General features: G+C 36.9%; 1 pseudogene; it reads right to left on the reverse strand.

Moving 5' to 3' along the window:
• Window positions 1-8,167: 8,167 nt before the first annotated feature.
• Window positions 8,168-9,072, reverse strand: LOC103591739 (annotated as a pseudogene).
• Window positions 9,073-11,610: the final 2,538 nt, after the last annotated feature.

The raw sequence follows: 11,610 nt of genomic DNA on the forward strand, positions 1-11,610 counted from the left end.
TCCTTTCTTTTGTCATGATTCACTGTGGAGGAAGCACCCATATATTTTATTTTCCCACAGATATTGGGTTTGACCATGTGACTTGCTTTAAGCAATGGAATTTGACTAAAAATGGCAGTGTGTCAGTTCTGAGCCCAGCATATCATACATTTCTTTTCACTTCTCTTGTGTTTCTGCCTCTGTTATAAGAAGGGCATGCCATGATGATCTCAGATTGAGAGACATATGGAGCAGACCTGAAGCCATCCTGCGCCTTTAATTACAACCACCCAGCCAAACAACAGACTGAGCAAGAAAAGTACATATCTGATGCTACAAGCCACTGAGATATTGGAGGTGTTTGTTATTGATTACTTTTACAGCAAAAGCTGACTAATACAAAGTCCTTTTTAACATCTATAGATCTAATCAGATAACATTTTCCTCCTTGGATCTAGAAATACAGTAGATTATAGGAATAAATTCACTGATATTGAAGTATGATTGTTGTGGAATAAATTTCCTCTGGTGATGATGGATTCTTTAAATTTGCTCTTAGATTCTATCTGCTGGCATTTTATTTAGAATTTTTCCATTGCCAGTCTTGGAAATAGTCTTGGTCTATAGTTTTGTGTATGTGTGTGCGTGTTTGCAGTTTTCTTCTGGTTTGGGTGTTAAAGTTATACTTCTTTCATAAAAATCATTTGAGAGTTTTTCTTCTTTTTGTACTCTGCTACGATTTAAACAGCATTGAGATTATCTGGTCTTTGAGGTTTGATAGAATCCCTCTGTAAAATCATTTAGATCTAGTTTTTTATAGATAGTTCTTTGACAACATTTTCTCTTTTTTCTACAGAAATTTGTCTGTTACACTTTCTATGTATACCTGGGTTGATTTTGGTATATTGCATTTCCCAAGAAAATTATCCAGTTTGTCTAGATTTTCCATTTGATTTGTATAGAATTACGGAAAGTAGTCTCTTTTGATTTTAAACATTTTCTTAGTTTTATTGGTTATCTCCTTTTTCTTATTTGTGCTTTCTACCTTTTTTTCTTTTGTAGGTTAGCTAGTGGTTTATCTATTTTGTTGATTTTTTTTTTTACAAAGGACTAACATTTTGATTTATTAGTTTCTATGATTTTTCTGTTCTCTATGTCATTATTTTTACTTTGTCCTCCTATTTTAAAAAATTAATTCGTTTTAATTGACGTGATTATACATATTTATGAGGTACAGAGTTCTATTTCAATACATGTATACAATGTGTGGTGATCAAGTCAGGGTAATTAGCATATTCATCATCACAAAAATTTATCTTTTCTTTGTGATGATAACATTTGAGCTGTTCTCTTCTAGCCAATTGAGAACATACAATAAATTATTGTTCATGAATGGTGCCTGGCACTACTGTAGACCACTAGAACTTCTTTTTCCTATCTAGTTGTAATTTTTGTACATAATCAACCTCTCTCTATGCCCCCCTCCCTTCCTTTCCCAGCCTCTCTACTTCTTTAAGCTCAACTTTTAAATTTTGGCTCCCACATATGAGTGAGAACATGCAGTATTTACCATTTTGTGCCTGATTTATTTCACTCAACATAATGTCTTCCAGGCTTATCCATGTTGCTGCAAATGACAGGATTTCATTCTTTTTTATGGCTGAATAGTATTCTATTTTGTTTATATAACCACATTTTCCTTACCATTCATCTGTCAATGAACACCTAGATTGATTCCATATCTTGGCTATTGTGACTAGTGCTGCAGTAAATATGGGGGTGCAGATGTTTCTTTGATATACTAATATCCTTTCCTTTGGATAAATACCCAGCAATGGGATTGCTGGATCATATGGTAGTTCAAATTTTAGTCTTTTGATAAATCTCCATACTGTATTCTATAATGGCTATGCTAATTTACATTCCCACCAACCGTGTATAAAGGTTCCCTTTTCTCTGCATTCTCACCAGCGTGTGTTATTTTTTGTCTTTGTGATAATAGCCATTCTAACTGGGGTGAAATGATGTCTCATTGTGGTTTTAATTTGCATATCCCTGATGATTAGTGATGTTGAGCATTTTTTCATATACTTCTTGGCCATTTGTGTGTCTTCTTTTGAGAAATGTCTATTCAGGTCATATGGTCATTTTTAAGTTGGATTTTTTTTCCCTGTTGAGTTGTTTAAGGTCCTTGCATATTCTGGATATCATTAATCCCCAGTCAGATGAATGATTTGCAAATATTTTCTCCCATTCTATTGGTTACTTCTTCAATCTGTTGATTGTTTCCTTTGCTGTGTCGCAGCTTTTTAGTTTGATGTAATTCTATTTGTCTAATTTTGACTTTATTGCCTGTGCTTTAGAAGTCTTCTCCATAAAATTTCTGCTCAGACCAAAGTCTTGGAGTTTTTCCCTTATGTTTTCTTCAAGTAATTTTATAGTTTCTGGTCTTATATTTTAGTCTTTAATCCATTTTGAGTTGATTTTGTTATATAGTAAGAGATAGGGGTCTAATTTCTTTCTTCTGCATATGTGTATCCAGTTTTCCCAGCACCATTTACTGGAGGCTGTCCTTTCCCCACTATATATTCTTGGTGCCTTTGTCAAAAATCAGTTGGCTATAGATACATGGATTAATTTCTGGATTGTCCATTCTGTTCTATGGTTCATGTGTCTGTTTTTATGCCAGTACCATGCTGTTTTGGTTACTATGGCATTGTAGTATATTTTGAAGCCAGGTAGTGTGATCTCTCCAGCCTTGTTCTTTTTGTTTAAGATTGCTTTGGTTATACAGGGTCTTTTTCATTTACACATAATTTTTTTTGGTTCCATATAAATTTTTGATTGTTTTTTCTATTTCTGTGAAAAATGTCATTGATATTTTGATAGGGATTGCATTTTTTAAGAAAAATTATTTATTTATTATTATTATTATTTACAATTTAAGATGTTGAACAGTAGTTGGGGGGAGGGAGGGGAAAAGGAGTGGGGTAGGATAGGAGGAGGAGGAAGAAGGGGGAGCATGATCAAGGTCTGTGGCACCCCCCACATTCTAGCAGGGGAGACCAGGATGCTTCTGGTGGCAATTTGGTTGTGGCTGGGCTAGATGCGGACTTTGCGGGGCATGGCTAAGGCCCTTGGCCCCCCCACCCCAGGAGCATGGGGCGCTTTTAGCAGTGGCTTGGTCATTGTTGCGCTGGATGCAGATGTTGGAGGGATGTGACTGAGGCCCTTGGAACCCTACTACCCTGTCTTGGGAACCTGGGGCCCTTCCGGTGCTGGCTCAGTAGTTGTCACTGGGCTGGATGCAGATGTCAGGGGGCATGGTTGAGGCCCTTGGGCCCCAATACCCCAGCTCAGGAGCCTGGGGTACTTCTGGTAGTTGCTCTATAGTCATTGTTGGGCTGGATGCGGAGGTCATGGAGGTGTGGTTGAGGACCTTGGACCCCCTTCCCCACCTTGGGAGCCCAGAGTGCTTCTGGTGGCTGCCTAGTGATTGTCACTAGGCTGGATGCAGGCACCAGGTAGGTGTAGCTGAGGCCATCAGCCCTCCAACAACCCTGGCTTGGGAGCCTGGGGACTTCCAGTTTTTCTAGGTTTTATGAGTGTTCTTTGGTGGTGTTAGACCTTTACTGGTTAATATCAGAACTTTGTCTCTGATCTGTGAGTTTTTTGTTTTTTTCTTTCAGTTCTGTGTTGGATTATTAGCTATTCCCACCACTTAAACTGTTGGAACTAATTTGTTGTCCTTTGCTTACTTCTAAAATAGGGGAACTTCCTGTGGGGACCAGCACTTGAGCCCTGTGGTTGAGCTAAATTGGTACTTTGCTGCTGATTCTCTGGGGAAGGTTTTTTTGTGCAGCTCAGGCTTTAATTGTTGAACTTGTAAGCACTTCCAGGTCTTGTGAGGTCTGGTACATCTGGGTTGTGTGGAAACTCTGGTGTAGGCCTGAATCTTTTCAGCAAAAGAAAACTTCACCCCCTGCAGTTCTATATTCCTGACCAGTCTACACTGAGTGGTCCTGTGCTGATTGGAGGGCAGATCAGTTGTCCATGCTGTGCCCCAGTGTTCCCCCCAGTGGAACAGTCTCTCCCACCTCCCACACTCCAAACACTTCCCATGGGACGGGCCATGCACTGGTCCCTTGTGATGACTCACTGACTTCTGAGTGGCTCCTTTTTTGGTTGTCTGTGGCCCCTCACTCCCATGTTGTTCCATGGGAATCCTGTCAGTGGTCTTGCTGGCCTGGGGGCCACCAAGGCCCTCTTCTCCCCTGCAGCTTCCAAGCAACTTCATATGAAGGGTACAGCAGCAGCATTTGCCAGCTCCTGCTCCGTGTGCTCATGAGGGCCAGTGTTGAAGTGGTTGGGGCTCAAAATAGTCAGAGTGGTCCTCTACTTCTCTCTTCATGGCTTCTCCTGCCTTCATGAATGCTGTAGGTCTCTCCTCTCTTCCTCTGAGCTCTAGCCACACCAGCTTGGCTGTCATTGCTTTTCAATAGCTATAAATTGGTTGATTGTGGGAGAAGGTGTTACTGGGGACCATCTATTCTGCTATCTTGATTGGAAACCTGAGGATTGAATTGAATCTGTAGATTGCTTTAGGATGTATGGACATTTTGACAATATTAATTCTTCCAATCTATAAATATGGGATGTCTTCCCATTTTTTTGTGTCCTTTTTTAATTTCTTAGAGACATTTTATAGTTTTCATGGTAGAGATTTTTCATCTCCTTGGTTAAATTTATTCCTAGGTATTTTATTTTTTTGGTAGCTATTTAAATGGGATTGCTTTCTTGATTTCTTTTTCAGCTAGTTCATTGTTGTTGTATAGAAATGCTACCAATTTTCACATGTTAATTTTGTATTTGGCAACCTTACTGAATTCATTAATCAGCTCTAAAAAGTTTTGGTGGAGTCTTTAGGTTTTTCTATGTATAAGATTATGTTGTCTGCAAACAGGGACAATTTGAGTCCCTCTTTTCCAGCTTGGATGCCCTTTATTTCTTCCTTTTGCCTAATTGTTCTGATTAGGATTTCTAGTATTATGCTGATTAAGAGTGGTAAAAGTGGGCATCCTTGTCTTGTTCCTGTTCTTCTAGGAAAAGCTTTCAAATTTTCCCTGTTCAGTATGGTTAGGTGTGGGTTTGTCAGATATGGCCTTTATTGTATTGAGATACTTTCCTTCTATACTCAATTGGTTGAGAGTTTTTATCATGAAGGGATGTTGAATTTCATCAGATGATTTTTCTGAATCTATTGAGATGATCATACAGTTTTTGTCTTTCATTTTGTTGAGGTGATGGATCACATTTATTGATCTCATATGTTGAACCATCCTTGAACTATCAGGGATATTGGCTTATAGTTTTCTTTTTTGCTGTGTCTTTGTCTGATTTTGGTTTCAGGGTGATGCTGACCTCAGAGTGAGTTTGGGAGAAAGCCCTCTGCTTTGATTTCTTGAGATAGTTTGAGAAGAACTGATATTAATTCTTCTTTAAAAGTTTGGTAGAATTCAACAATGAAGCCATTTGGTCCTGGGCTTTTCTTTGTTGGGAGACTGCTGATTAATGACTAAATCTTATTACTTGTTACTGGTTTGTTCAGGCTTTCTATTTCTTCTTTGTTCAGTCTTGGTAGGTTGTCTGTGTTCAGAAATTTATCCATTTCCGCTAGGTTTCCAATTTGTTGGTGTATAGTTGTTCTTAATAGTTTCTAATGGTTCTTTGTATTTCTGTGGTATCATTTGTAATGTCTCCTTTTTCATTTCTTATTTGCTTTATTTGGGTCTTCTCTCTTTTTTTCATGGTGTATATAATGGTTTGTCATTTTGTTTATCCTTTCAAAAAACCAACTTTTCATTTAATTGATTCTTTGTATTTATTTATTTATTTATTTTGGGGGGTATATATTTAATTTAGTTCTCTAACGTTTATTATTTCTGTTTACTAATTTTGGGATTGATGTATTCTTATTATTCTAATTCCTTGAGGTGCAATGTTAGTTTGTTTATTTGAAATCTTTATACTTTTTTGGTGTAAGTACTTATTGCTTTTCTCTTAATACTGCTTTTGCTGTATTCTACAGGTTTTGGTATGTTGTGTTTCTATTTTCATTTGTTTCTTGGAATTTTTTAATATCTTTCTTAATTTCTTTGACCCATTGTTCATTCAGGAGCATGTTGTTTAATTTCCATTTATTTGTACAGTTTCCAAAGTTTCTCTTGTTATTGATTTCTAGTTGTATTCCACTGTGATTTGAAAAGACACTTGATATGATTTCAATTATTTATTTATTTATTATTTTTTTGAAGAATTGAAAATAGCTTTGCTGCCTATACATGACCAAGGTAAACATGGGGAAAAAAATTTTTAAAAAAAGAACAGGCAAGATGTATTTTCCTTGGGAAAGAGATGAGCATGCTAGTATGGGAGGAGAAAAAGGTCAAGACTCAAATAGAGCCAACTTCCTGTGAATGCCTCATTCCACTGGCCCACTTTCCTGGGTCCGTGCTTGGAATCAGTAGTTTCAGATCACAGAAACAATGCTAAAACATCCTTCCAAAAAGTATTTTACTTGCTCCAAGAACAAAATAGTTGCTTTAGGTGCAGGGGTAGTGATTATAGACCATTGTTCCCTGTTAGGCCCCCACTAATCTCAAAGATAAAAATATACACAGTGGAACATTGACATTGAGTTCCAAAGTATTAATATTTCAAATAAATATTCCAAAAGTTAGCACCTGCTCATAATCAAGGGCTAGGGCTTCTCTTGCCAAGTATGTATTTTAAGACCAAACTCTTTATTAGAAATCTGTTCTACAAAGAGAACAAACTTATTAGTTAGAACTATAAAATGCCAGCTCATGGGCTGTCATCATAGTTTTCTTCTGTTGCTGGTGTCTTGTACTGTTGTGCTACTATAAGGTATGTCTATATTACACGTGGGGAAAGTAAGGCCAGGGAGGTTAACTTACCTGTTGTGGATCTCATAACCAATTAGTGGCAGAACCAAGACCAAATATTTGAGTTTTCACACTTCTTACTCAGCCCATGAAGTGACAATGACAATATGTCACTTGATCTTTTCTCCTATAATGAAAAAATTCGCTTGTCTCCTGCCAGCCTTCTTTCTGTGATGTTTTGGTTTCTTAAGAATTAACATAGTGGAGATCACGGTATAACAAAGGGGAATAATGTGGTCTTTGCTCGGTGCTTTATTCCAAAGGCAGGCTGGGAAGAAGAAGCTATGTCCCTGAGAAGCCTCTTTTATGTTGGAACTGATTCAAATTAGTTTCAGGGAAAATCTAAAGTTCATTAATAGATTTATAAATGAACAAGGAAGACAACATTTAAATGGCTGTTGTTGCCCTGAATCCTATTCAGAGCACCATTACATAGCATGACTAATTGGTAGAAGATTATCTACAACAACTGAAGAAATAATTTCAAACACAAGTCCTAAGGGCCACATATGGCAATGAAACTAGAAAACCATTTACTATCCATTACCATGTTTAAGGGTATACTAAGTGTAGCTATAGACCCTGTCCAGCAAGGAAATTCAAGAAAACCATAATCCCTTCTAATAACAGTTGTCTATGGATTAGTTATCATGAAGGGTAAAGGTTTGCTCTTAGGTCCATTTCCTCACTGAATGAACTAGACCACCTCTCTAATGTCAAAATACAGAAGTATCAAAGCACCAAGGCTGAAGATAAGTCAGTTGTGACATTCTGCATAAACAAAGACAGAAAGCGACATAGTGTTCCTGTCATACCATTCTACAAAGCACTGGTTCCAACCCTCCTCTTGATCCCAGCCCTTGATTTTCCCAAATTCAACATTCTAATTGGTGTACACAGGTCATTATTGGATTCAGCTTTCTGAATTCTTCAATTTGCTATATATATATATATACTCTACACTGAATGTGATTAATTGCAAAAAAAAAAATTCTCTTCAAGAAACCTTCATAACAAAATACCAGATTCTCTATTAACAAGAAAAGGGGATTGAGTTTAACAGGCCAAAGTAAAAGACAAGAAGTCTGTCAGAATGTATATGGATGGCACAAGACAGCTCTGACCTTAGGTCCCCTGTGCTGAATGAGAGTCACTGGCAAAACCCCAAGGTGTGAGAGCTGCAAACATCTAGAGTTACATCGGAAACAGTGTTTCTTCTTCATTTAGTTGTCATCTGAGTGCTCAGCAGACCTTTCATGTGTAGCCACTTTCCAATTTGTGCATTTGTTTGTCCTCTCCTTGATTTCTTTGTTAGCCATAGGGATATGGTCTTTTTTTTTTTTTTTTTTTTCAATCTCTCTTTTTCCTATTTTCTTACTGTTTCTTTCCTCAGAACTGCTAGATACTAAATCATATGACTAGGAAGTGTCACTTTCTGCCTCTAAGAATAAAGCAGACTTTTTGAGAGACTTTTTTCTGGATTTTATTTTCTTGTGCTTATGTGGCTGTTTCCTTTTCCTGGTACTGGAAGCCACAGTTTCTTCTGAGAACTCACTTGAGGAATTTGCTGTTATATCTGTGGCTTGCTTTTTGCTTTTCTTCTGTGTGTGTGTGTTTGTGTTCGTATGTGTGTGAACTTTTTTTCTGCTTTTTTTTCTTTTTGGTGGAATTTCTTTGACTTTTTGTGCTTGCTGGATTTGGGGGTAGAAGATTTTCCCTGGGGAGATTCCCTCCCACCCCCCACATTGGTAAAATCTTGCTAATCACTACTGCCTGTTTCAAATTTTTCAGGGTATAGCTCTTTATAACCACTGTGACCCCATCTGTTATAATCATATAACTTTTTGTTCCAGGATTTAGACTTAAGAAAATCATCTTTATATGTCCCAGAAATTTCATTTTTTGATTTCTAGTAGTCTCTTTGAATTTATTCATCAAATCTGTCACTACAAATCCAGCTTGAACTGCTGGGTGACATTTTCTTTTTGGTCCTCTAGTAAGCAAGTTCCATCTGTTTCTCTAGCTCTCTTATTTCCCACATATCTGATTCTTCCTGAATCTTATTGTGAGCATCTGTGTGCCAGATGACATTCCTTAGGAAGATGTTCCCCCATAGAACCTGGGACATCCTTTGGTCCATGCACCACAGCCTCAGGGTTGGGGGGAGGAAACAGTCTCTAATTTCGATTTTTAAAACTTTTTGAGAGTTGATTCATGGCCTGACATGTGGCCTATCCTAGAGCATGTTTCCTGTGCTGATGAAAAGGATGTGTTTTCTGGAGCTGTTGGATGAAATGTTCTGTAAATGTCTATTAGGTCCATTTGGTCTTTCATGCAGTTTAAATCCAATGTTTCTTTGTTGATTTTCTGTCTAGACGATCTGTCCAGTGCCAAAAGAGGGTTGTTGAAGTTCCCAACTCTAATTGTACTGGAGTCTGTCTCTCCCTTTAGACACATAAATATTTGCTTTATATATCTGGGTGCTCCAATACTGGGTGTATATATATTTACAACTATTATATCCTCTTGTTTAATTGATCTTTTATCATTACATAATGTTTTTCTTTGTCTCTTTTTATGGTTTTTGATTTAAAGTTTATTTAATCTGATACAAGAATACCTACTACTGCTCATTTTTGGTTTCCATTTGCATGGAATATCTTTTTCCATAACTTTTAGTCTATGAATGTCTTTACAGGTGAAGTGAGTTTCTTCCCTCCCACCCCCTTAACACTGTCACAGTGGGGTTAAGTTTCTAATACATGGACTTTGGGGGACAAAATTCAATACACAGCACAGTGTAAGCTAAGTTGCCAAGAAGTTCACTATTCTTACCAGGATTCAGCTGTTTTTCTTAAACAGTCAAACTGTTGCAAGTCTTTGGTTATTTACAAGAATTCTGATAAGTTGGGTTTGACAACTCCTGTCAGTGTTCTTGTTTTTATAGAAGAATCAATTTTTAGAGGTCCTTACTCTGCCACTCCTGAATCACTCTTCAGTTCCCATTATTATTGTTATTATTATTATTTATTTTTATAATTTTTATTTAAAAATAATTGACATAGAAAAGTTTAAAAATAAAAATAATATGAGAGATCCATATACCCTTTACACAAATTTACCTATTTTAAATATTTTATACATGTACATATACAAGTATGTATGTCTATGTGTATACACATACACATACACATACATATTTTCCATGGATAATACATGCTTCTTTTTCGGAAGCAAAATGTATACATCATGACTCTATACTACTAATTGCTTCAGTGCATATTTCCTAAAAATGAGCTAATATATATCAGCCGTTTAATTCAATACTTTGCTTATTAAAAAACATTGGTTATACCTTCTTAGAACTTGTTTATAAAAGGGACTGAAGCTCCAGCATGAAATTATATAAAGATAGGGATTTGGGAACCATTCATATTAAAATCAACAGTGAGAGCAATGGCACAAATAGCACTGGCCCCAGAGAGAATACTGAGAGAGTAGAGCTGAGTAGTAAGGGCTAAGTGTGGAGAATACGTATGTGTAGGATCAGGAATGTGATGCAGAGAGTATGCAGACCATGGGAGCATAACGTTTTGAAAAGTAGTGCAAAATAGTGTCAGAAACCAAAGAGGAATTTAAGAGTATGAAATAGCAGGAATATCTGGATTTGGATGGTTAATTTTTGAAGAGGTTACATTCTGCAGGGTGAGGGTGGGTAGAATGCAAACTTCAAAGCAGTAAAGAGTAGGAAAATCTTTGTAGACTGCTCTTAGTGAATGTGATGATGATTTGGATGGTTAATTTTTGAAGAGGTTACATTCTGCAGGGTGAGGGTGGGTAGAATCCAAACTTCAAAGCAGTAAAGAGTAGGAAAATCTTTGTAGACTGCTCTTAGTGAATGTGATGATGAGAGAATGTGTGCTGATCAAGGAATGTGATGATGAGAGGATGTGTGCTGATCAAGGAATGTGATCATGAGCACAGTAGCTCAAGAGAGGACAGTAAAAAGAGTGTTTAATTATTTATAGGTTGGGGGAACATTGGCCATGTACATAAACAGAGCAGGGGAGAAATTGAAGGTCAAAGAGGGAGTATAGACAATTGAAGAGAAACATCTTTTTTTTCCTTTAAAAAGACCAACAAAATTTGCAAACCTTTATCTAAACTGACCAAGAAAAAAAGAGAGAACACTGAAGTTACTAAAATCAGAAATAAAGCAGGGGCATTATTGCACTGTCATTATAGTTTTTTGTGGTGGTAAGATTTAGCTTCTTTCTCTTTTTTGTTTGCATTTTTGTTCTACCAATGGGTTTTGTTCTTTCTTGTGTATTTGTGGTAGTGATTATTGTTTTTGAGATTCCAGACACAGGACTTTCTTGAGGATTTCTGTCAAGGCTGGTCATGTGGTGGTGAACTCCTGCAGTTTTTGTTTGACTAGAAAATACACTATTCTTCCCTCATTTCTGAAGGATAGCCTTGCTAGGTATAGTACTCTTGGCTGGCTTTTTTTTTTTTTTTTCTTGTAGTGTTTTGAATATGTCATCCCGTTTTCTTTTGGCCTGCAGAGTTTCTGTTGAGAAGTGTGCTGTTAGTCTGACAGGGGCTCCCTTATAGGTAACCTAATGCTTTTCTCTTGCTTTTTTTTTTTTTTTTTTTTTTTTTTTTG

Source organism: Galeopterus variegatus, unplaced genomic scaffold (assembly GCF_000696425.1).
Source record: "Galeopterus variegatus unplaced genomic scaffold, G_variegatus-3.0.2 Scaffold1019, whole genome shotgun sequence".
NCBI lineage: Eukaryota > Metazoa > Chordata > Mammalia > Dermoptera > Cynocephalidae > Galeopterus > Galeopterus variegatus.